General features: G+C 42.4%; 1 non-coding gene across 1 annotated transcript; it reads left to right on the forward strand.

Annotated features, from left to right (window-relative positions):
- Nucleotides 1-24,474: 24,474 nt before the first annotated feature.
- On the forward strand, nt 24,475-24,604 carry LOC142454089 (small Cajal body-specific RNA 24). Its single transcript, XR_012785618.1, has one exon.
- The last annotated feature ends 2,136 nt before the right edge of the window (nt 24,605-26,740 follow it).

Below are 26,740 nucleotides of genomic sequence, written 5' to 3' on the forward strand. Positions count from 1 at the left end.
TGAGAAAAACCAGAACAACATACAACCAAACTACTTTAGAAGATATTATTGAAGGAAACTCACGATTTGATGACAATTATCTAGCGTGGCCCGTAGTTAAGCCAAATGGAGAATAATGGAGATCACAGGATGTTAAGAGGAGCTTTTCAAGACACGGGTGAAATTGCCACCCAAATAGCACCAGATAATGACACACACTCTGGCGTGATACACAGGAGGGACATGTTCTTTGCAGTCTCATTACATGAGGACTTTGGAGCTATGTCACTTTTACATGGGAAGACAAACAACACAGATTTAAAGACTGCTTGAGAGATACCTTAAAAGTCCCTTAATAACTTACCTTACATTAGCTAGTCACATAAAACCATCAGAATATAAATTCTGGCACTGCATCGATGATACACTTTTAGCTAACAATAAAGAGGAACTGCAAAAAAGGCATGGATAGATGGGTTGTACAGCTAGGATCAAAAGGATGGGCGATTCATCCAGAGAAACAGCATGGCCTAGGTGCACAAGCAAAATTCGTAGGCACTATATAGTCATCGGAAGGAAGAATGGTTCCCATAGGGGCAATTGATAAAATTGATAGCATACCCACAGTAGCTCTGAAGAGCAATGCACAGATTTTGATAGGCTGACGTGGTTAGTGGAAATAACACATACCGTATCTAATACCTATACTTGACATATATATAGTAACCAGGAAAGCTGAGGATTTCCACTGGGGACCAGAACAGGAAGATGGCCTAGAATTTGTTCAGAAAGATTTCAGAGAATGTCAAAGATTGCAATACCCGAGGCCAGGAGAAAAATTCAGATTAGAGTTAGTATAAAAAGAAGATTATGGATATTTTGCTTGGTGGACAGAAGTTGACAATGATAAACTATATAAACCAATTTTTCTGGACATAAAAATTCCCATATTCTCCTTGAAAATACTTTCCCTTTCAGAAACATATATGGTTATTCTACAAAATCCCAAAGAGCTCTGGTGACATAGTGGTCATGTATTGGACTGGTAACCTTAAGAACTGGAGTTTGAAATCACCAGCAGCTCCAAGGGAGAAAGACAGGGCTTTCTACTTCTGTGAAGAACTATAGAAACCACAGGGGCAGTTCTAACCTGTTCTGTAGGGTCACTATGAGTCAGCGTCACTCAATGGCAGTGAGTGGGAGAGTTTTGTCTCTCCAAGAGGGAAAGCTGCCCTATAGAACCAAATCTGCTAGTTCGGAAATGGTATATCTTGAATTGAGATGTCAAACACCCAGGCCAACACTCTCAGTTGACAGGAATTAGCAAGGTTGAAGCAGAGCCACAGAAAAGAGGGAGATCCGCACACAGTCATGGTCATAACATTGGCAAATGAGGTTTGGCATATACTCCTGACTTAATGAACTTCTTGCTTACCACAGATCAGCCTCTGTGGCCAATTATGAAACCAATACAAGGCAGCAGCCCTTAATGTACCAAACGAACTCATTCTAACAGAACAAGGTAAAGCAAGTCTGGACAACATGCCAGAGTAATGGCATCCCTTTTGATTATTAAATGGACGAAAGAGCAAAATCTCTCTCTCTCTCTCTCTCTCTCTCTCTCTCTCTCTCTCTCTCTCTCTCTCTCTCTCTCTCACACACACACACACACACCTTGGATTCATGGGACATGGCAAATCTGTATGGTCTCAAAAATGGAGAGCTCATGATTGGAAAATTAATAGGCAAGATACATCCCAAAGAAACATGGCAACAAATGATAGAGAAATGATCACAAGACAGAGAAGTCTTTGCCACCTCTGTGGCCGCACACGCAAACGAACGGGGATTAGAAATCCAATATAACAATGAAATAGATATATTAACATGGACAATTAAACTAAGAAGAGATTTGGAAATACCGAAAGATGAATTCCTGAAATTAATATTTAAAGGCAAATTGAAAGGAATAAATGCCCATGACACATGGACAGAGAGGAGACATTGCATGCACACAAACAAGGCAGGCAGGCACAGGGGCACTGGGACGAAAGAACCAGGGTGACATGGAAAGAAAGAACGAAAAAGTATTAACAAATGTCAATATTGTAAAATTAAGGATCCGAAGTTTAGACATCTAAAAAAGAGGCAAAGAGTAAAGGAATTCGGATTTTAAACACAAGATACAGATAAATCACATAGGACCCATGAACAAAGCAGACATGCTTGTACCATAGTAGGCATGTATGCTGGTGCATGCCAAGCATATGGAATAAATACCCTGAATGCAGACAGTAACATACTAATGAGATGGATGAGAGCATATGGTCTGCCAAATATAACAGAATCAGACCAGGGATCTCATTTTACAGCAAAGAGAATTAAAGCCCTTATAGAATGAAAGGGCATCATGTGGAACTACCACTTAACATACAATCCAACTGCAGTGGATATAGTAGGAAAATTAATGGGTTAATTCAAGAACTCATAAAGATAGGGCATAAACAATTATTGCAAGAAACGCTAGACAACACATGTCATTAATTAATTAATTAAAAATACTTTTATTGGGGGCTCTTACATCTCTTATCACAGTCCAGACATTCCTCCAGTGTGTCAAGCATATTTGCACACATGCCGCCATCATCATTTTCAAAGCATTCGTTCCCCACTTGAGTCCCTGATATCAGCTCCCCATTTCTACCCCCTCCCTCCTCTGCTCGCTCTCCCTCACGAGCCCTTGATAAGTTATAGATTATTTATTCCCTATCTTACATCATCCTCCGTCGCCCCTTACCCACTTTTCCATTATCCGTCCCTCTGGGATGGGGTTCTAGATTGATCCTTGTGATCGATTATCCCTTTCTCCCCCCACCCTCCCCTAATCCTCCTGGTATCTCTGCTCTCCTTGTTGGCCCTGAGAGGTTTATCTATCCTGGATTTCCTGTGTTGCGGGCTCTTATCTGTAGCAGTGTGCATGTTCTGGTCTAATCCGATTTGTAAGGTAGAATTGAGGTCATGATAGTGGGGTGAAGGAAGCACCAAAGAGTTAGAGGAAAGTTGTGTTTTATTGGTGCTCCACTGCACTCTGACTGGCTCATCTCTTCCCTGTGACCCCTCTGTGAGAGGATGTCCAATTGTCTGCTGATGGGCATTGGGTCTCCACTCCATGCTGCCCCCCATTCACCTTGGTTATGATTTTATTCTGGGTCTTAAGATGCCTGATACCTGAACCCATCGACACCTTATGATCACACAGGCTGGTGTGCTTCTTCGATGTGGGCTTTGTTGCTTCTTAGCTAGATGGCTGCTTGACTATCTTCAATCCTTTAAGACCCCAGATGCTGTATCTTTTGATAGCCAGGCACCATCAGCTTTCTACACCACATTTGCTTATGCACCCATTTTGCCTTCAGTGATAGTGTCAGGAAGGAGAGCATCACAGAATGCCGGATTGCTAGAACAAAGTGTTCTTGTGTTAAGGGAGTACTTGAGTTGAGACCCAATGTCCCTCTGAAACCTTAATTCTTATATATAGATATGAGTATATAGTTCTATCCCCCTCTCATTATATATATGTTAACATATGCACATGGCTGTATTTAGGCCTCTATAAATGTCCTTTGTCTCCTGGTTCTTTCCTCTATTTCCTTTTTACTTCCCTCTTGTCCCACCATCATGCTTGGCCTTCATTTGGGTTTAGTAATTCCTCATTGCTATATCCTCAATTAACTTATTAATCAACCAAGGTAAACCTCTGCATGAGACTATGAGAGAACCTATAAAGAAATTAGCATCATAAAGCATGCTTCTTCCTGCAAAATATAACATACCATATGGATTAAAGATAGAAGCAATTTAAAAATCTCTCTTTATAGGAAATGGTTACCCAAAACCACAACAGAACTGTGTGAAAAAACAGGAAGCAAAGGACAATTGAAACTACACAAAATTTCTTAGTTGACATCTGCCTGAAATAATAATACTGAAGCTATTTTTTTAATTTTCCCACCCCACTGGAAACATCTCACTCCCGAAGCTATTCTTTTTGGGCCTCTATCACAGTGTACTTACAAACTTACCAATATCCTACAGGAACATCCGATATCAAATTGGATGCTCCATTATATTTTTCTGGGTTTTATATTGGACCCATACTTACCAGCTGATCAAAAATGTGCATCTTGCGAATGATCATGAGCATGGTCTTGTCATGCCTGATACTTAGAGTTATAGTCCTGTGGGGGAGTTTGCAATATGTGTAAGGCCCGAAGCTGTGACCACAACAGCATGCAACCCCTTTGCATGAAGATTACTAACTAACTATACGCTGTGTGTTTTGCAAAACCTTATCTGAAGGATGAATCGGCGGAAAACCATTCAGCAAGATATTGCTGACTTGTGGAGAAGAAACTATGTCCAAAGAGTGGCCCGATTTTGGTGCATTCAAACTCTTCATAACATCTGCCCTGGGAAACCTTGGTTTCTGACAGCAAGCCTTGCCAGACAATTCCACCTACAAATCTACTACCCTGCCTTAAGACAAGCGTGGAGAGCATAGATTGGGTTGTCTGTAATCTGACTAATATACGATAGAAGACAAGATAGAACAGTTGGAAAAAATACATGTCATTATTAAGAAGAGATTTAAAAAAAAAACAGCCACAATTGCCTAAAGAATTAGAAAACACTAAAAGGAGACCCAGCATGATCATTATAGCGAATGAAAGGTGACTGAAAGGATTACAGCAACCTTCTTGCACCTAGTTCAAAGAACCTCTAATATTCTAGTAGTATGCAAGAGGAACTGGAAGACATAGAACCCACTAATCTCACTGAGACATGCTATATACTCTATATGGAACAAAACATGGTTCTGGGGAGGGACAGGTCTAGAAACAATAACGATATGGTTGCTAAATATTTGGGGATTTTTGATACTTGTGAAATATTGGTGGAAGGGAAAATTCAGAACAGAATGATTCACAAATTCTTGGTGTTCATTTGGAATAGGGGAGATGTGCAATAGGAATAAAGTGAAACTTAGACATCATTACTAGATCGGGAGCCTGAGAGGAGCAGACAAGTTACAGCCTGGGAGTCACAGACACTCCCTAAGGTGGAATTGGAAATGTCCAAAACACACCAGGAAAACCAAGCACATGTGCTAGAAAGGACACACCAATAAAACAGATTTCTAAGCAGCGGAATGAGATGATATGACATCACTCTCAGCTTGAGGTGATCATGCCAGCTTCTCTCTACCCTTGATGACCTTGGAGTTTCCTGGGCCATGAGGCCTACTAGCAATGTTCCCTCTCTGGGAAGTGCCACTGACCACAGCCCCCTGAATGTTCTTGAAGGCTGTGGATCTTCTTGCAAGATGTTGACACATCTATTCTGAACTGGGAGCATTGGCTCTTTTGCTTGATATTTACTTTGCTACTGATGCGATTTTTAAGATGTCACACTTTCCGCTGGGAGCGTAGTGGAGCCCCTCCTGCACGAGGCGTTACCACAAATAGCCCGTATGAGGAGGGAATGAACTATTTATGTTTGAACATTTATCCCTATATAGATGACTATTGATTACAGTGAATAAAACCTAAACATTACAATTGCAATATGACATCTCTGCCTTTTTTAATGGGATTGACTTAAAACATGGCGTCACTGTAAGAAATATAAAATGAAGTTGTGTTAGACTGGGTTGACTAGATAAACAAATCCAGGGACATTCATAAATATGAGTAAGAGAGAGCTTTATATCAAGCAAACATCCCAGCCCAGTCCAGATCAAGTCCATAAGTCTGATAGTAGTCCATCAGTCCGAAACTATTCCATCAGTCCCTCTTCAGACTCATGCAGCGATGCAGAAAGCAGGAGGATCACAGGCCAGTGGGTGCCAAGTCGTGTGGATCCAACGGAGGTGGCTGCATCTCTAGGGCACTGGCAGATCTCTGAGTGACTCGACAGCAGGAAGGTGAAGGCAGAGAGAGAGAGAGAGAGAGAGAGAGAGAGAGAGAGAGAGAGAGAGAGAGAGAGAGAGAGAGAGAGAGAGAGACCCACCACCAAGGAGAAAGAGAGCCATTTATCTCCGTAGCCCTTCAATCAAGCTTGGACCTGATTGACAGGCTAAACTCTGCCAACTTGTTCCTATGGGAGCCATGTTGGCACAAAATTCCTAACTATCACCAAGGTCTCAGGAAATAATGTTGGCGTGATCAAATGAAACAAGGAAGTTTAAGGGAGAAGCCACTGATTTTGCTTTTTTCCAAATGCTCAAAGTGGACACAAAGTGAACACAAATACTCTGGACCTTGTTCATCTAAATTTAGTTCCACTGCATGATCTCTGAGAAGGAAAGTAACCCATTGGGTTTATTTTATTCTAGTATGAGGTAAAGTAGTTTGGGACAAAACTTCTGGGTTCAAATCTCAGTTCCTCTTGATACTATCTATGTCACTTCAATGACTTCTTGTTCTCTCAGGGGCTCAAATGTCCAAGTTGTAAAATTAAAACAAAAGAGAAGGTATCACGGAGGATTAAATGAAACCATCTGACCCACAGTCCAGCATGGTAGGAGTACTTGGAAATATTTGTTGTTTATTTTCCACCTCTGTGTTTATGGGTGCCATAAAGAATTAAACCAATAATGGTGATGATTGTATGATATTTAAGTGATTAAAAAACCAGCTACTATCAAGTTGACTCTAACTCATGTGATCCCTTGTGTGTCAGAGTAGAACAGTTTTACTGACAGACAAGTGACACACCATACAGTTCAATAGTTTAAACATATTACAAGGGGTTTTACAACCATCACTGCAATCAATTTTAGAATATTTTCTTCTTCCCTGTGCTTATTATTAGCTCCATATTCCCCATCTTCCTTGCCATAATAAAAAAACCTCTTAATCCAATTATATTTTCTATAGATTTACCTATCATGGCTTTCATATACAGAAAAGCATACAGAAACAAAAAGCAAAGCAAAACAAAATAAAATTAAAAAGTCAGTAACAATCACAAAATAAAGCATAGAAAAACCGCAGTTAAAAAGATAACAGAAAATAATAAACACTAGAACAAATTTAAGATGGGTCAATAGGTAGGGCAGATGATAAGGTGTTAAATTTCAAACTAAGTGCATCCAAAGCACTCTGTCTGATAGCAAGGCTGCTCACAGCCTCGGTCAGGAATCAGTAGATCCACCAGTGGCTTCATCCAAGTGGGGACCCTGCAAATGGATTTTGGGCTTTTACCATCATCCATAGTCCTCTGTAAAGTGGGTGCTCAGAATTTAATCTCTAATACTGTTCCCTCTTCTGGTCTTGGATTTTTTGATTTACAATCCTTGGGTCACACCGGCTGGTGTGCTCCCTTAGTGTGGACTAAGCTGGCACCTCGCTTAGATAGCTGCTTGTTTTAAACCAGTCTGTGAGAAACCAGGTTCAATTCTTTCTGATAGCTGAGCATCATCTAGTTTCTTCACTACACTTTGCTATAACACCCATATCTTCAGGGATCTCCTCATGAGGGTGAGCATCCAGCAAGGCCATGTCCTAAGCACTACTTGTTCTTATATTGGGGCTAGAATTAGTTTGAGCCAAAAATCCATTCATATGTCTATGGTTTATAGATGTGCCTGGTCCATTCTAGAGACATGATTTATGCATGACTTTTAAAGAAGTGGATCACCAGGCCTTTCTTCCAGTCCCTCTAGGGTGGGCTAGAGCTCTGATATTTGCAACTAGCAGCTGAGTGCATTAACCTTTTTTTAAAAAAACATTTTATTAGGGGCTCATACAACTCTTATCACAATCCATACATAAACATACATCAATTGTATAAAGCACATCTATACATTCTTTGCCCTAATCATTTTCAAAGCATTTGCTCTCCATTTAACCCCTTTGCATCAGGTCCTCTTTTTTTCTCCTCCCTCCCCGCTCTCCCCTCCCTCATGAGACCTTGCTAATTTATCAATTACTATTTTGTCATATTTTGCCCTATCCGGTGTCTCCCTTCAGGAGACCACACAGGGTTTTTTGAGTGATGGAATGTGATTGAAGGCACTACAATTTTCTTCACTGACATTCCTTGTGGGAGGTCTCCTTCCTAGTATGATCCAGGCTCACCAGTAGAGAAGATTCCAGAGAGAGTGAGAGATAGTGCCCTAAAGTGCAAAGTATTCTGAGAGGTTGTTGACTTTGGGGAAGTAGAGATTCCCCCTAATATCCATGGGGCTCTAGAGAAAAGAGGAAAATAAATGGGAGAAGGGGAGCATCGCAGTCCAGCATCGTTTCTAGATCATCAAATTTACAACCTCATTCTCAGCAAGAGAATGGATTGTATCTGGCGATACTGAAGTCGAACACAGGCTTTACGGTCGGTAAATTGCTCCTGCTGTCAACTCCACCCTGGAATATATGGACTCAAGAAGAATTCTTGGGTCAACATTATCATCTGGGCTTCTTTAGGGCCTAGAAGGCTTGGGTGACTCAGGGGGTCTGCTGCAAGTATGCACCAAGGGGTAGGGATGGGGGATAGTAAGCTCAGGTGTTAGCAGAGAACTGATGCTCTTAAGGATCTCCCCAGCAGGCAGGGTGGAGACTGTACATCAGGAACAATATACTTTCCTTTCAAGGATTTCCACAGACTGCATGCTGGTTTTGAGATATATACACACACTATGTTATCTGTAATGTTTTCACTTTAATCAGGTTTGATTGTTCAAGAATATTAAGAGGGGACAAGAAAGAATTTGGTTATCATGGTTACAAGAATTCTGGTGATGCTGTTGGGTAAATGTTGGACTGCAAGTTCCGGGGTTCAATCCCACCAGCTGCTTCATGGAAGATAAATGAGACTATCTGTCCCTGTAAACATGTACAGCCTTGAAAACCTGACATAGAATCATTTCAATGGAAGTAGGTTGGGTGCTTGGGGTTTTAAGGGATAAACAAGCAAGCGAGCTCTGCTGATGAGTTGATTCCAATGTGTAGCGGTCTTTTAGGACAGAGTAGAACTGCCTTTGTGGCTTTTCAAGACTGTAGATCTTTACAGGAGTAAAAATCTTCATCTTTCTCCAGAGGAGTGCCTGATAGTTTCAAACTTCTGTCCTTGTGGTTAGCAACGCATTGTGCAACCCATTATGCCACCAGAGCTTCTGTTATAGGGGATACAGATAAGCGTCCCAGAAGCTGAAAGTCAAAATATGGTTACGACCCAAGTAGTTAACTTAAACGATTTAAAGAATAATACACCAGTTAAATATTTAATGCTTTAGGTAGGGAAATAGTAACCAAAGATGACTACAACTCCAAGTATACTCTGAAGAGAGGTAGTAGGTGCTTTTGTTGAAAACATTTATGAGGCTAAGTGATTGTTCATCAAGAGATCAAAAGACAAGTTGCTTTAGGTAAATCTGCTGCCCAAGAACTCCTTAGAGTAGTGAAAAGCAAGGATGTTACTTTGAGGACTAAGACGCACCTGATCCAAGCCAGGGTATTTTCAGCTGCCTCACATGCATGTGAAAGTTGGACATTGAGTAAAGAAAGCTCAGGGTGCATTGATTCATTTGAATTGTGGGTGATGGAGAAGACTATTGAAAGTACCATGAACTGCTAAAAGGACAAACAGATCCGCCTGGAAAGAAGCATGGCCAGAACGATCCTTTGAGGTATGGATGGTAAAACTTCATCTTACATACGTTGGACATGTTGTCAGGAGAGACCAGCGTCTGGAGAAAGGCATCATATGTGGTAAAGGGGAGGGCCAGCGAAGAAGGGAAGGCCCTGAAGGAGAGGAGCTGACACCGCAGCTGCAGCACAGGGACAATTGTGAGGATGGGCAGTGTTTTCTGTTCTGCTGTGCATAAGGCTTCTATGGGTTCAGAACTGACTTGATGGCACCTAGCAACAACAGCAAGGGACCCCTCGGACCTTGTTTTCCACGCTGTGAAATCAGATTACAAGTACATGCCCTATGAGGGCAGTCAGAAGATTGAACGAGACAGTGCATGCTGTACAATTCAAGATTCTTGGTTGCAGGCATCAGAATTCTGTCCAGTCTGGAAAAAAATTATTGGAGGATGGATAACCAATAGAATCTTCATCAGGCACAGAGCACCTGGGTTTAGAGGTTACACAGAGATGCCTAAATGGAGAGCAGGTTGGGTCTGGCAGTAGCAGCCTCTCCCACTTGCTATCTCGGGGCACTGGATCCCCTGGTAGGCTCCCCATCAGGATTGTCTTTGGAAAGTGGACCTCACTGCCCAAGAAGACACTGGACCATGCCCATCAAAACCACTTCCTCAAGAAACGGGTTAAGAGGTGTTTTATAGTCGGGGCCCGAGGGAAGGAGGCATCTGGAGCAGTCTGGCCCCTGGGGTAAACCATCTGTCTCTCAGACTGATTTTTATCCGCGAGAGTGATTTCCTTTCTGGTGGAAGGTATTGGCAGGTGATTCTCGGTCACCGCCTGATGGAGATAGGAGAGAGGCTAAAGTTGATGTCTAAGGGAGATAGAAAAGGTTGGTCAAGTCATCATGGTTTCTAATGACCTATTGTAATGGAAGTAAACCATAGGATAGGATGCCTTGGAAACATGCCGAGCATCAAACCCACCACACCTCCTGGGGTCCTGCAGTATTGAAAACAAGGCATTTTCCAATCATGGGAAGAGTGTTGAAAGTGCTGGGACATTGAAAAAGAGTAGCACTTTTTAAAATGAAAAGTTCACTTGACTGGGGGCTCTTACAACTCTTGCTACAATCCATACATCAATAGTATCAGGCATATTTGTACATATGTTGCCATTGTTCTTTTCTAGACAATTATTTTCTATTGAGCCCCTGGCATCAGCTCCTCTTTTTTTCCCTCCCTCCTGCCCCCTTGTGATCCCTTGATAGATTATAAATTATTATTATTTTCATATCTCACACTGGCCGCTGTCTCCCTTCCCCCATAGTTTCTGTTGCTCTTCCCCCTGGAGCAGGGTGTGTGGTTATGAGTCAATCATTGAGATTGGTTTTCCCTTCCTCTCCTCCTCTCTCCCCCTACCCCCTACACTTCTGGTATTGCTATTCGCATTCCTGTTCCTGGATTCCCTGTGTCGTGAGCTCTTATCTCATATCTACACCTGTGTACATGAATCTGTCTAGTCAGAAGTGGGAAGCAGCACTGGGGTCATGAAATAAAGAAATCTCCATGAACCAGCAGAATATTACCTGTTTAATTGGTGCATTTTTTCACTACACATGTATAAACCTTCAGCTTATGTTTACTTGACAGCAAGATCTTCAATTTGATAGCCAGGAGGGCACAGAACCAGAAGGAAGGAAAGAATCAGACATGGCCGTGGTCTACCGAAATGGGTAAGTAAACTGGGTGAAATGCTTCTGGTCTACCCTCCACCTCCCCCCTACCTACTCCTATTCTTCCTCAGAATAGGCATATACAAAAGTTTTAAGGCTAAATGCTTATAAGACAGTCAGCCTCATCTTCCTGTCTCGGATGGGCCGATGGGATTGACTCGCCGACCTTGCTGTTGGCAGCCCCAGGCTTACCAGGGCTCCACTCCCTGGGAATGTCAATATTGAGTCATGGTGATGGGATTTGTTCAACCTCAACATTAATTTTCTTCCTCTACAAGAAGCTGGAGAGCTAAACCAAGGTCAAGCAGAAGCAGCCACATGCTCATGTCCACTAAATAATTCAGCTTGCTGTCCTAGCTTCAGATGAGTCTCCCCTTCCATTCTGCATGTAAACACTGCCAGGTAATTCACACATAGGGTGTTGTGATGTAAGTCTCATCACAGAAATCTACTAGTTTAGAATCAAGCCATGCCCTGCCACTCTACTGGCTAAAGCGACTTTTCAACAGGCAAGAAGAAACCTAGTGAGTGAAAGCAAGCATATATTTTCTTCTCGCTCTTCCTTTTGTGGCCACGTCAATAAAGAGGCTTCGGAGATCTCACAGGCTGACCTGGCTCTGCAGTGAGCAAAGAAACAAGTACAATTCCTGCGGGCATAGCTGAGATTTCTTTTTTTCCATTGGCTTCTGACTGAAGCCATTGATACCTTCTGTTTCCCACATAGCATCATGTTTTTCTTCTACTAACTCTCTAGACTCCCAAGTGCCCTATTTGGGGATTCAAAGGGCATTATAACTGTGAGAGTTTGGATCTGAAGTAGTTTGTGTGGTTCTCGTTGCCACCGCCCCTGAGATTTGGGCTCTGTCTTGGCACCAAGTTGACATCTGACACATGCCATTTATCAAGTGACAAAGAGGTACTATGACCTAACACTGTAATTCTCAAATGCCAGGCTCTCTCAGGGCACAGGAAACTGGGTCGCTTGCCTTGAGTTGACAGACTAGAACTGCCCCTTCAGGTTCCCACCTGCAAATCCTTGCAGGGACAGAAAGTTTCATCTTTTGGCCTTGGGAGACTGGTTAAGTTCAAAGTCTTGACCTCGAGGTAAGCAGCCCAAACTGTAACCCTTGCCTTTAGCCTTCAGATAGTTTGTAAATAAATGAAACTAAATTCTTTGAAAACCCCTTGTATAATGATCACATACATACACACACACACACACACACACACACAGTAGTGTTTCCCCAGTGCACAAACAACCTCAAACACCTGAGGCAGTCTGACCCTGATTGGCCACTTGACAACACTGCTCCTCTGCCTTCCAGAACCCCCATAGAGTATATCTCTCGCTTGCCAATATTGTTGAGACATGCATAAGCCAGTGGCTGAATCCCACTCCTCTGAAGGTAACCTGGCCCAGTCAAGGCGCCCCCTCCATCCCCCCCCCTCCGCCAGGTTGCTTCTCTTTTGTTAAGGATGGTGGAAGTCTTCCTTACAGCCCCAGAGCCTCGGATATGCTTGTGAAGTACAAAAGGGCAGGGTGTCTGTGTTTAGGTCCTTCCTGTGCCCACTGTTCTCCAGCGGAGCGGAGACTGCACACGTGATTACTCAGGGGCCCTTGAGCAGGCTTCTGTTGAGCTGTTTTTAAATCAGTGCAATAACATCTATGGACCTAGCAGTAGTTACTCTCAGGGGCTGCCTGTGGACTCAAGGAAGCCCCATGTGGTGCTTGCTAAGACATCCTTCTAAGACCACGATGTGGGGAGGAGAAGCCATCAGAGGGGCATAGCATCAATAGGGTTGCGAACTCTTCCAGGAAATACCTTTGAAGAGCACTGGTCTTGTGCACTCTTCGCAGACTTTGGGGTGTATCTGATTCACCAGGAGGACTTTTTAAAATAGAGATGGATATTTTAACAGGGAAGGAGGGGGAAAACGAGTTGCTGATGCCAGGGGCTTACATGGAGAGCAAATGTTTTGAGAATGATGAGGGTAATGGATGTACAGATGTGCTTTATACAACGTATGTATGGATGATTTGTGATAAGAGTTGTATGAGCTCCCAATAAAATGATTAAAAAATATATATAGATAGATGGATAGCCTCCATCCCCAGATTTGTGATTTTTTAGGGGTTGGATGGTGTAATCCAAGTTATTCCACTTCATGTAGTTAGAAACTGTCACACACACAACAAGCAGTTGGCCTAATGCACTTTACTGAATGTAGTCTCTATGGAATGTTTATAACTTGCTATATTGTTCTCAAGCCGATAATGCTGAGAAACCAGGGAGTGATGAAAAGATAGGCTCTGCAATCTAGTTAGTCAACAGAGACTTCCTGAGATTAGCCTAAGGCTTAAAGAACCAGATGGTTCTGTTTGCGCGTTCCTAATCACCATTTGCTTCCTGTGATTGGCCTGAATCCTGAGCTAATGTGAAATACCTATACGTGACTCCAAAGGTATAAATTCCAGAGCCAAAGGTATCTATTTTCTTTGTTTTCTGATTTCACAGACGGTCTCTTTTGCACTGCTGTGGTCTCCTCGCTGGTAGAGCTTCTAAATAAATCTCTCTTTCGTCCTCTGACTTGGAGTGGGTAAACTGGCTGAACCACTTCCAAGTATCAGACGTGCGTTCCAGATAACAGCAGGGCCTCAAAGTTTGCATTTCTAACCACATCCCTGGGGAAAATCAGCCGAGGAGAGCCAGGGGCGTGGATTGGTGGCATGGTTCCCCCAAAGGCCTTTTGGCTCCATCGTATAACCAAAAGATCTGGTGGGCATTGAGCCGAAGAGTGTTGGCTGCCACAAAACAAGGGTTCTAGAATACCTGTCCCGGTTGAACCCCAAATCCAAGACCAGATTGATTTGAGAACCTCTTCAGGCTTGGTTTTGCAAGTGCTGGACAGAAGCAGACAGCTGGTATTGCTACCAAGAATTCAGTGAGATTCAACCAAGTTAATTAAATCTACAATTACTTTCGATTTCTAGTATTTTCATTAACAGTACACCAGCTCTTTTGGCTCTTCCGTCAAGTTCAGTTTCAAACCTGAAGGGTCAGGGCCATAGATAGTATGGAGGGTGTCAGGAGTCTCTAACAGACCAGTAAATACAGTCTCTTTTATTACTTTAAAATTTTATTCCACATTTTTTTGGGGGGAGAGAGGTTTAAAAGTATACATTTTTCCATCTCCCTCTGTCTGGGCTAACGAACTTTGAATCTGTGTGGTAGAGAAGCTCCAGTGTGGTAGTCCCCTAATCTGGTGTCAATTGAAGGATTAAGAGTGTAGGGGTGGAGTCTAGGCTGTCAATCTGGAGCTAGCCAATGAAACTTCTGTGGACATGGCCTGAGAATTCTGGGAAATCTGGTACTTCGTCCTTGGAGGTGGAAGACATCTCTCTCTCTCTCTGCTACTCCTTGGGAGACATTGCAGAAGATAAGCCACATGGACACAGCCAGATTTCGGAAGCCATAGAAGCCACACAGAGACCCCTGCCAGCACTGAGATGCTTACAAAGATTTTCAATCCACTGGCTTGTGATCATCCTGCATTTGGCTTCATTGCATGTGTTTCGTGAGTCTGAAGAGAACTTTATAGATTGGTATCGGACATATGGGCTAATATCAGACTTGGCCTTGGACCGGACTGGGTTGGGATGCTTTCTTAATGTACAATTGCTCTTGTATATAAATCTCTTTCTTGTACACATATGTGTGTCGTGGATTTGTTTCTCTAATCTGCCCAGACTAAGACATCCAGCAATGAGAAGGTCTCAGAGTTCCGTGGGAGATGGATACAGGCCTGCTGTGCTGCACCCCAGTAGAGATCTTACAACACGATCTCTACCCACCTCTTTGGTTGCTTTTTCTATCCCTCAAGTCTATGCAATTGCCCAAAAGTCTGTACACTCCTTTTCACTCTTTCTGATACACTCCTATTTTCTTTCTTTTTTAGAAATCAGCTCAATCATGATTTCCGCAGGGAAGCTGTCATCATCCAAGTAGGCCTGAATATTATAAACTCCACAGAACTGTGTACAACCTCTGAACTTTTACATTTTATTAAAATTACATCATTCATATCAATATTATCAGAAGCTCCGTAAAGCCAAAGCTCGTGCCTACCATATTTCATATACCCTTGTAGCAAGTGTTTACTGTGCATTGCGATCACTCAGTCCCTTGGAACAGCCTGCCAAAATTTGGTCACCACTCTTCATTAGGAGAAAAAATCCCGAACTGATGAACTGATGCTCCCTATGGCCAGGGTTCGCAATAGCCTGTGTGGGAGACTCGGAGGCAGAAGAGACCCTGTGAAGAAACAAGTCCTCTGAGGAAGCCACCTTTTGACAAGGATGGTAGTGAAGGCACAGAGGGAGTGGAAGAGTTAGCCTGCTGCTAATTTAAATACTAGAAATGCAATACAGTTTTTGATTTAGTCACTTAAAAATCCCAAATCTAAGAGCCACCTCCCTTGCAGTAAGCATTCCTTGTCAACTTCATCAGTAAGGCTGCTCTGACTCAGGAAGGAGCAAGCAAGGCCATGCAGGTCCACAAAGGAGTTGGAAAACTCAGAGGTAGCAGTCTGACAGCCCCCTGGAGAAATGGTGATATCAAATGTAGACTGTGTTATTATGAAACTTGATTCCTTTGTCCCATTGTTTGGGCTCCTCTGATCACTAAAAAAAAAATCTGCTAATTATCTCCTGAGCATACTTTAAGGTATATAGCTTGCTTGAATCTCACTGAATTCTTTGAAGTAGTGTGGAGGTAGCAACACCCCCCTGCCCCCGCACTGTTTGCTTCTGTTCAGTGCTTGCAGAAATAAATGCTAAGAGTTTCTTGAATCAACCTGGCCTCTGTCTTTGGGTGAAACAGTGAGAGGCAATTCCACACTTTTTGTTTCCCAGTAAGACTTTTAGAGGGCAGCAATGGCAAAGATATCAGCATGTGGTACCCGCAGCGGAGGGACAACCTATGGTATTCTTGCAGGGCAGCGGGTTTTACCCTAGACGGCATAAGTCCGTGGTGTGACTAGAAAAAGAGCCTACATTAGTACACAGTCTCAAACCAGCTTCTCTGGACTTCTAAAGATTCTTGGAGCTACTAAATGTACATTGACTTTTAAAAATTCTCATTTTTTAGCAGGAATGTTGGATTCATTTCCTATGTTTGTTTAAAAACCGGCCACAGACTAGGTGTCTTAAAACACAGAAATTTATGGTCTCACCAACTCACTGTCCTTGAGTCATGACCTATTAGGAAGGTTAGGACTGGGGGTTTCTGAGACTGTACCACGGGATGGGAGAGGGAAGCCCCTGTGTTTCCCTCCCCCAGCTCCGAGGACTAGACCTTCTGAATCAGAGGGTCAATAGAGCCATGTACTCTCCAAAGTTCTTAGGCAAAGATCTTCCTTGGTCTCTCTCAGCATCTGACAGCAAGAGGCATTCCTTAGCTACTGGCAGTACCCCCCATAATTTTCCCCATTGTCACCTGTCATCCTTCCTCGTGGTTTTCTCTGTCTCTTTCTCTCTTCTCATAAGGACACCAGTCTTAAAGAGCGGAGGGCTCACCTTACACCAGTATAACTTCCTGCTGATGTAATTAGACCTGCTATTTATTTAGCTGCAATTGCTAAATAAGGTTGTGTCCACAAGTACTAAGGATTAGGAGTTAAACCTATCTTATTTTATGTGTGTGGGGGTGGGTTGGGGACAGTGGGGTGCACATATAAAACCACAGCCAATCAATTTTTAGCAGCAACAACAACACAACCTGGCAATTGCATTATATCCATAGCTCCTGCCACAGTACATCGCCTAGGGTGTTCCATCACCTTGGTTGGAGTTAGGAAATCATTTATGAAATACTATCAATGATTAGCCTGCACTATGGTTTAGTACTGTGCACAGACGATTTTATGGGCTCTCTTTCATCTTCAAAGTCTTTTTAATAGCATCCCACCTCGGAGGAGTGTCTAATTCTTCAAGATATTCAGCATCCCTTCTTGGGGAGGGTTGTGTTGATGGGGCTCATTGGGATAGGCTTGATGACTTGCTCTGGCCCGTGAAATCTGAGCAGATATGATCTGTAGCACTTCTCAACTGTTACTTGAAGAGCCAGCCTGTGATTCTCTCTTTATGTCCTTTAGTTTTTCCTCTGCTAAGAGTCAGGCAAAGAGCCTGAGTGGCACAATAGTTAAGAAGTGGCTGCTAACTAAAAAGTCAGCAGTTCTAACCCACCAGTGATTCTGCTGGAGAAAAGACCTGGTGGTTGGTTCCCATGAAATCCCATGGAGGAGCTGTACTGTATTGTACAGAGTCATGGGGAATTGAACTTGACTGGTGCCACCCAACAATGAGAGTCACACAATGTTCCAGATCTAGACAGCTCTCTCATCCAGATCCTAGAGAGGAGATGACAGACCAAGAGATGTAATGTAGCCCGCTGAGAAGCTAACTGCTGCATGGAGGAGCTGAATGTCATCGAGAATCAGATGTTGTTTGTTCTCACAACCTAGTCTAATCTTCCACAGTTGTGCTACTCATGTACAGATGAAGACACTACAGACAGATGGTAATTGAGACAGGATTTGAATCAGAGATTTTCTTACATTCCATTGCACCTTAACCACATGATCACCCCTATCCCGAAAACAACAAGGAAACTCACCACTTCTCATATACAATTATCAGTGAGGAATTAGAAATGACCACAGATTCCGAGGATATTCAAACTATTTTAAAATAGTGCTTTACAAAACTGCATACAATTCTGTAAGAGCCCCTAATAAAATGATTTTTAAAAAAACAAAACAACCACATATGATTGAACTTGGAGACTTGGGTGAGAGGATAATTTTTAAAGATATTATAAATGAACAATATTGACATCAGGAAACCTAAAGGGATGCTAAAGGGTGCCAACAGCCACCACAGAAGTCTGCCCACCCACCACGTCGACTCCTACACGGACTGGCCAGTCATGCATTGCTTCATGGGGGAATTCTTTCAAACTCTGAAGTAACAGACAGTTCCAATGCTAGTTAAACGGTTCCAGACCATTGAGAACTATATTAACTTTCATATTATTTTTAGAAAGTCAAAGAAGCATTGTGCCCAAACCTTTCCAAGATAGCACTGTATCAAAAAACTACCCTCCGATCTGACTTAAGAATTTGGAATGACAAAATCAAGATTGAATATTAAAAATAGGCAAGCCAGCAATCAATTGCAGTGAAATTCATTTTGGAAAATGAAGGGTAGTTCAGACAGTGACCATGTAATACCATCACGGCCCTTATCAAAGGAGAAATTCATGATCATCTTAACTGATGCTTAAAGCTAGCGAGTGAAGCTCAGGAGACACTTCTGGTCTAAAAGCACAGACATACAAACACACAACAAAACTCTAAGAGGGACATACTTTTTCTTTAAATGGTAATAAAAATATTTTAAACCTAAGTCAGCTTAAAGATGAAAATTCCAGAACTTTAAAAAAAATGCTGTCCATGGTCAGCACTATTTTGACTCCTTGCTTGCTAAAATATCTGTCATTGGTCGATAATAATAATGTGTCTCAGAAATACACTGATATTTATAAAAGTAATGAGTGCGCATGTACAGAACTTTTGTGTCCTCTGAAGCTAGAATAAAACTAGATTCTCCTCCTTAATTGAGACAACCAAACCAGCTGATGAAATATATGAACTGGCTGCTTCCAAGATGCTAGATGTCAGACAATGGTGGATGGTGATTCCGGAGAGATCCCACAAATGAGTTCAGCTCTTGGATCCCCCCAGTTACTGCCTTGTGAGGCTTTCTGCTCAGCAATGCAGAGAGGAGAAGCCAGGCACATTCACCAGGACATGGTGGCTCAGTAATATTACCCTTCCCCCGCAAATTTAGGGGCCCCAGGATGGATTTGATCATTGTATCTCAAATGCAGCCACGATTTGTCTATCGGTGGAGACTTTTATGTTGTTACGATGCTGAGAATATAAACTGAGAAGCTAAACGACACGAAGAAGAACATGGCAGCAGGACTGGAGGGAGACTCATTTACACCTCTCCGTAGGAGGAGGGCACAAACTTGTTTGCTGAAAGCAAAGAAAACTTGAAGTACTGACATTTTTATTATTAATTGGGAGTTAATACATGTATCATTCCATAGTTCAATCATGTCAAGCAAAAACTATATCCAAGTGCAGATTCTACCTAAAACAATACAAAACAAAACCTCGCACTGGACCAATAAACAACATCATAATAAAGAGAGAAACAATAATGATATTGCCAAGAATTTCATCTTACTCGTATCCACAACCAATGCCAATGGGAACAGCAATCAAGAAATCAAAGGCCATATTGGATTGGGTGTGCCTGCTCTTTATCTTGGCAGAGTGAGGTCCTATGGGCCTGACTTGAGCCCATAGAGCAAGAGATTCATAGTCAACCTCACCTTTCTCTTTACCTACCTTTAACAAAGACAGGGCTTTCTACTCCCATAAAGAGTTACAGTCTCATAAACCCACAAGGGCAGTTCTACCCTGTCCTATGGGGTGGCCATGAATCAGCATCGACTCAATGGCAAAGAGTTTTTGTTATTTTTTTTTAACCTTTCACAATGACTAGTTGAGTCTGATTCCATCCTGGGTATTTCCCCACAACAAAAATCCTCAGAGAAACTCTGTAAAACCAAGGTCAACCCTACAATTGAGATGATCCACTTCATTAATGTCAACTACATCTCATCATTTTCAATAAGGTTCTTCCCTAAATGACTCTTTCAAAATGCACAATTGCCTACCAGTTAAATTTTTTTCTCATTTATTTGGTTATAGGAACTAGCTTTTCTCACAAGAGTCATTGCCCAGTTTTATGTCTAAGCAATTTAAGACACAGCTTTTCCATTTGACAAGATGGGCTTGAAGGAGACCCAACTCCCAGTCATCAGAGTAAAGTATCTGAGATTCCCTGAACCCAGTAGTTTTTGAGGCTGCCACGAAATGGGAGATTGGCAATTAAATCTCAAGACTCCCTCCCCTGGACTCGCCCCCTCCCCACACCAATGACTCTGAAAATTAGACAGCACCATTTGTATTATTACAGTCTCAAACCATTCGGAAAAAGAACTCCTTGGCCTTCTATAAAAGCCAAGTCATACTGTTAGAATAATTTGTCAGGGAAATGACATCCAACTCTGCTTTAAAGAAGAGGAGAAAGAAGCCATTAGTCTCATGTCCTTTCTTAAAGAGGGGGAGATGCCTCTGTAAGACATGATGGGAGAGAGACTCGCTCATTTAGAAATCATGCCAATGCATTTCTGACGTGCCCTGCTTAATATCAATTATCCGTTTTCCTTTGTGCTGTCCTCGGAATGCTTCCTGACGGAGACGCTAACTTTCATCTTCTGCTTTGTTTCAAGATCTGTACTGGATTAGTCTCGCTGCCCCCCTCCTGCCTCTTTTCATCTGGGAACAACTAATTAGCAAGCCGAAATTAAAATTTTAAATCTCAGTTTCTTTGTACAGTGGATTTCCTCAAGACCCCCAGACCTCCAGGGCACTATTAATGGGATCTCCTGTAAAACCTGTGTTAGTCTGGGTAGACCAGAGAAACAAATCCACAGAAACTCATATATAAGAGAGAGTTTTATATAAAGGTTAAGTGCGCATCAAGAAAACATCCCAACCCAGTGCTGCCCAAGCCCACAAGTCCAACAATAACCCATATGTCCAATACCAATCCACAAAGTCCTCTTCCATCTCACAAAACACACAATATAACACCAACTGCAGGATGAAAGCCAAATCAGTGAACGTGTAAGCATCTCAGCACTAGCAGGGGTCTTCACACAGCTTCTCTAACGCCCAGGGCTGCATCAGGGTAGGTCCATGTGGCTCCTCCTTAGGGTTTTCTTGCAGGAAGTGAGCTTTGACAGCTGAAGCAGGGAACTGGCTAAGGCAGTTGCACCCTGGTCCGACCACCAGAAAGCAAGAGACCCGAGAACTAGAAAGCGGAGGCTCACTGAGCCATTTATCTCTCCGCCCTTCAATTAACCCCACATGTGTTTATCGGCCAGGTTGGCACAATAAACTAACTACCTCAAACCTCAACTTAATTTTGTGGCGTGGCAGCCAGGAAGACAAAATACCCTTTGGATCACTTCACCCTTATTAACATATGCTGGGTACTGCTGACCTCTAATTCTGTTCGTGGATGGTGAGATTTCGGGATTCTGGAAGTTCAGTGTCTTGTAGAGATGACAGGGAAATTTGATAAGCCTTGGATAAAGGAATTCCATAGGAAGTGCCTCAGATAAATGTAAAATTCAGCATACGAGCATTCTTAGTATAAAATGTTCCATCTATAAAATAATCTAAAAATGTGTCAAATGTACCTGAGATGCAACACTAATTGTTGGTGGAGATGAGTGATTTTTACAGGTACTAGTAGGTCCTTCTTGTCAATACTCTTCTTTAATCAAACCATTTCAAATACAGGGACTAGCATATATGATCAGGTTTCACCCAGCCTGTTCTCAATTTCAAACTATTGCTCTTTCCTAAAAGGGGCTCCCCTGAGTGTCTCCAAATGTACAGTTCATTCCAATCCAACCTCTATTTCCTTTTCTAAATCTTTTTCATATTTGTTCTTTCTGATTGATTTCACAGCTTAAGAGCACTGGCATGTCCAGTTCCCCATGAGGGATGCTACTCTGACTGCTGCCTCCTACTCTGACTGGCCCTCTCTCTTCTCAGGATCCACCCCAACCCTCTGTCCCTGGACTTGTATTTCTGCCAGTCCTTAGCCTAAGAGGGAAAACCTCCCCACTCTTGCTACTGGCCCAAACCAAGAACCCATTGTTGCGTCAATTCTTACTCCTGGAGACCCACTATGTTATAGACTACAACTGTTTCCCAGGGTCTCCTTAGCCATGATCATTACAGAGAAAGGCCATCAGTCTTTTCTTCTGTGATGCTGTCAACGTGCCAGTCTTAACTCGACTTTAAAGAAATTCAAGTCTTTAAAGGAACAAAGACCACAAAGACACAGACACATTATTCGAATAAGGGAGGCCACTAGCACAAGGTCATCATAGCATCCAGGGATTCCATCAAGATGCTAGTTAAATAAGGCACCAAACAAAGGAAATGATAAAAAATGTATGATTTGTGACATCAGAGTCACAGACTGGACCACACAATGGGAACTGGACTGTGATTGGGACACACATATTAGGTTATACAGAAGAGTTCACACAATTGATCCAAGGTCTTCTGATCATGGCAGTCAGCGTATGATGGATAGGCCATGACTCATGACAGTGTGACCCCCTGTACTGTCCCCAGTGGGGGTGATCTTCATCAAGGACCCATCCAAGCAGCTCCTACGAGAGATTGTCTCTCCCTGGGCTGGATGGCAAGGGCTGGAAGTAATCTACTTTCCATACACTCTTCTTTATTATCTTCAAGATTATCTTGGTTAATGGTCAGAAAGAATTCTTACTTTCTCTGTTGAGTCCATTCTGATACATAGAGACCCATTGGACAGGATAGAACTTCTCCTGTGGTTTCCAAGACTCTAACTTGTAGTTACATAATCTGGTGTCAACCTGAGACTATTAAAGAGTGTGCATCAAGAAAGGGGTGGAGTCTAGCCTGTCAATCAGGTCACAGCTTAATGACCTCATTTGGAGATGCTATGAAGAAAAAGAGCTCACTGGAGACAAGGCCACACACTTTGCTTGGCTTCCTGCTGACAAGCCACATGGAGACAGACCCCGGATGAAACCAGAGCCCTGGAGCTGCAGGAGCCACATAGAGACCCACGCCAGTGATGAGATGCTTCCACCGTCACTGCATCCACAAAACTTTCCACCCACTGGTCTGTGATCTTCCTGCATTCGGCATCATTGCATGTGTTGCATGAGTCTTAAGTGGAAATTATCAGATATCTGGGCTAATATTGGACTAATGGACTTGATCTGGACTGTGCTGGGATGTTTTCTTAATATACAATTACTCTTTGATATAAAGTTCTCTATTACACACCTATGTTTGTCTATGACTTTTTTCTCCTCTTGTCAACCCAAACTAAAACAAGCTCTTTTGGGGAGTAGAAAGCCTCATCATTCTTCCAAGGAGATAAGGAATTTAATGGAGGCTCAATCTATGTGGGCACCTTGCAAATAGATGTTGGGTTTTACTATCATGCATAGCCTTCTGCAAATTCAGTGTGCAGAATTTAAGCACTGACAGATGCAGATAAAAGATGATTCCTTTGGTTCTCTGTGGACTTATAAAATGGGTTGGTTCTGTGTAAAGGAGCAAAGGCTAGAATAAGAGGAAGATATAAGTATGAAGATACCAATGATGGTATTGACATTATTAATGCTTCATATCATCATTACTTCTCCCTGCATGGAAAACCTGTTCAATTTCCTTATCTCATTATCAGAACCCTGGGAGACCAGTTGTCAATATAATTTCTATTAATTTATATGGAAACAGGGAGCCCTGGTGGTCTAGTGGGTTACATATTAGCCTGTGAATCACAAGGTCCGAAGTCAAAACTACCAGTTGCTCCTCAGGAGAAAGATGAGGCTTTCTACTCCTGTAAAGATTTATCATCTTGAAAACTCACTGGGGCAGTTCTATTCTGTCCAAACAATTGCTAGGAGTCTGAATCCACTCAATTACCATGAGCTTGTTTAGGGGGGACATATATGCAAACCAAGGGGCTCTGGTGCTTGGCTGTTGACGGAAAGGTCAGTGATTGAAGCCATTTTGCTCCATAGAGAATGCCGTGTGCCATCTGATTGGTAAGGACTGCAGCCTTGGAAGTCCTGTACGGTAACTCTATTTTGTCCTCTATGACTTTGGATTAGCTCAACATTAATTGGGTTGTTTTGGGGTTTATATTGAAACCAGTAATTTTAACAAAGGGTTCCAGGGCTTCAGTGAAGTCAAGTGAGGAACTGAAGGTCCCAGCCTGTGTGTTTGGAAACCAAACTCCACCATACCCAGCTCTGGAGTAGAGTCGGGCCAGAGGACGAATCAAAGACATCTTGCTGCCAGACAGTACTAGGTGCTTAAACTTTCACAAAAGCGTGGACATTTATTCTTACTCAGTTTCTTCTCAAGGAGAAGATAACTCTTTATAAATGTCCTAGAGAAATATAGTAGCTTTCTGTTCACCCTTTGCAAGTACAAAGGGTGGATCGTTCCACTACACACACACACACACACACACACACACACACACACACACACAACTTTCACAAAGGCTTTAGATAAAAAGGAAAATGGGCGTTGATAAGGCATTAAAACACAAAATCAGTTCACTAACAAAGGTTATATAATCTCTCCCTTAATGTAGGGTTTACCTGACATAACAGGCCCATAGCGTATTTCCAAAGGACAATCTAACAAACACAATAGAGACATGGTGAATGGTAATCTGGGCAAATTACTCAACATCTCCAAAGTCAGTTCCCTCATTTGCAAATAACCAGGTTTGGGGGAGGATTGAATAAAGTCATTGTATTAGACAGGGTTCTCTAGAGAAACAAAACCAGGATACTTATGATTATATATATATGGATAGATAGATATAACACAATGAAATAAACAGCTAATTAGTTCACAGAGCAGTACAGAGGGCTCAGTTCAATTCACTTCCATGAAACAGTTAATATACTGGCAGTCCTTCAACTCATGAGGGCTGTTGGGTGCAAGTCAAGGAAGCAGACAGCTGAGTCTTCTGTAGAGCAATATAGGCACTCCAGTCACAGGCAGCAAACAGCAGGGCAGGTCACCAACAATCAGCCAGATGACAGAGTCCGACAGTACCCAGATCCAGTGATGTATACACCAGCAGTGTGGCAAGCAGGTCTCAAAGGAACCTTAAACTATAGTGACACAGTCCACATGTTGGGTGTCCAACAGGTAGTGTAGCTCATAAGTTGAGGCAGAGAACTAGCTAGGGCAACCTCAGACTGGTCTGATCATCAGAGAGCAAGAGACAGAAAGGCGAGTCTCACTGAGCCATTTATCTCTTTGACCTTGAATTAAACGGAAACCTCATTAATTCCAAATGTGTCTATTGGCTAGGTTGACACCATAAACCTACCTATCACAGTCATGTTGGGTAAAACACCTGGCACAATTAGAAGGCATTCAATAAATATTGACAAAACTTTTAAAGTAACAATGATATTTTCACCTATAAACAGTACATATTTATTGTATAAATTTAGCTACAAGGACAGTCTTTGTGGTGATTTTATAGCCAATAATAAAAGACTCAGGAGCCACCTAATGTCTGAGAACAGGAGATTGTTAGAATAAGACCTGCTGGTATAGCTTCGAGCTAGACAGAAAGCTGTCTGAAGGGATGTGGAATATTTTGTTTTAATTTGATAAGGTGTTCATGATTTATTGTACTGGAGTTAAAAAGTAAGTTATGAAATAGTATGCATGGTATGATTTCTAAAACTGGATTTCAATAAAGCTCTAGCTATAGATACGGGGCTCTGATAGCTTGGTGGTTACGTATTGGGCTGCTAACTACACGGAAGTAGTTCAAAACCACTAGCCCCCCCATGAGAGAAAGACAAGGTTTTCTACTCTCAACAGAGCCGTGGTCTTGGAAATGCGCAGGGACAGTTCTACCCTGTTTCATACACTCACTATGAGTTGGAATGGGCTATGTGGCCGGGAGTTTGGATTGGGGAGTTTTATAGGTTTATAAGATTCTGGGTGGGTTTCACATCACTCTGTGAACAATAATTGACTGGGGAGAGAATGTCTGGTTTTTATTTTCTTGTATTTGTTTATGTGCATGTCAATATTTCAATATATTAAACATGTGGGTCAAATGCAATAGGAGTCAGTGGGTGGTGTGAATTGCTTGGGTTGCCTGCTGCTGCCTGAAAGGATGGAGGTTTGAGTCCATCCAGAGATACCTTGAAAGAGAGGTCCGGTGATAAACTTTTGAAAAGTCAGCCTCTGAAAAATCAGCCTGGCTCTACCCCACAGTCAGAATGGACTCCGTGGCAACGGTTCTTAATATGAAATGAAATATTTATTTTTAAGTTTCGGTTTCTTACTTCCCCATTTCCTTCTCAGTTTGTCCTATCTGTGTGGCAGGAAAACTTGAAATGAACTTATCCAGGAGGACGGACAGATCCTACATTAATGGGGTGAAGAGCCTGAAGGAGCACCCCTTCTAGTACCATTCATTCCCTGTGGTCAGAGAGCCAGCACCATTTACATGCACAGAGGCTGCTTATCTCTTATGAACTCAGGAGGGCCCAGAGAGGCACACTAGTCATAGCATGCTATGTCAATATTGGTCACTGATGTCTGAGTGTGT

The sequence above is a fragment of the Tenrec ecaudatus genome, chromosome 7 (assembly GCF_050624435.1).
Source record: "Tenrec ecaudatus isolate mTenEca1 chromosome 7, mTenEca1.hap1, whole genome shotgun sequence".
Classification (NCBI taxonomy): Eukaryota; Metazoa; Chordata; class Mammalia; order Afrosoricida; family Tenrecidae; genus Tenrec; species Tenrec ecaudatus.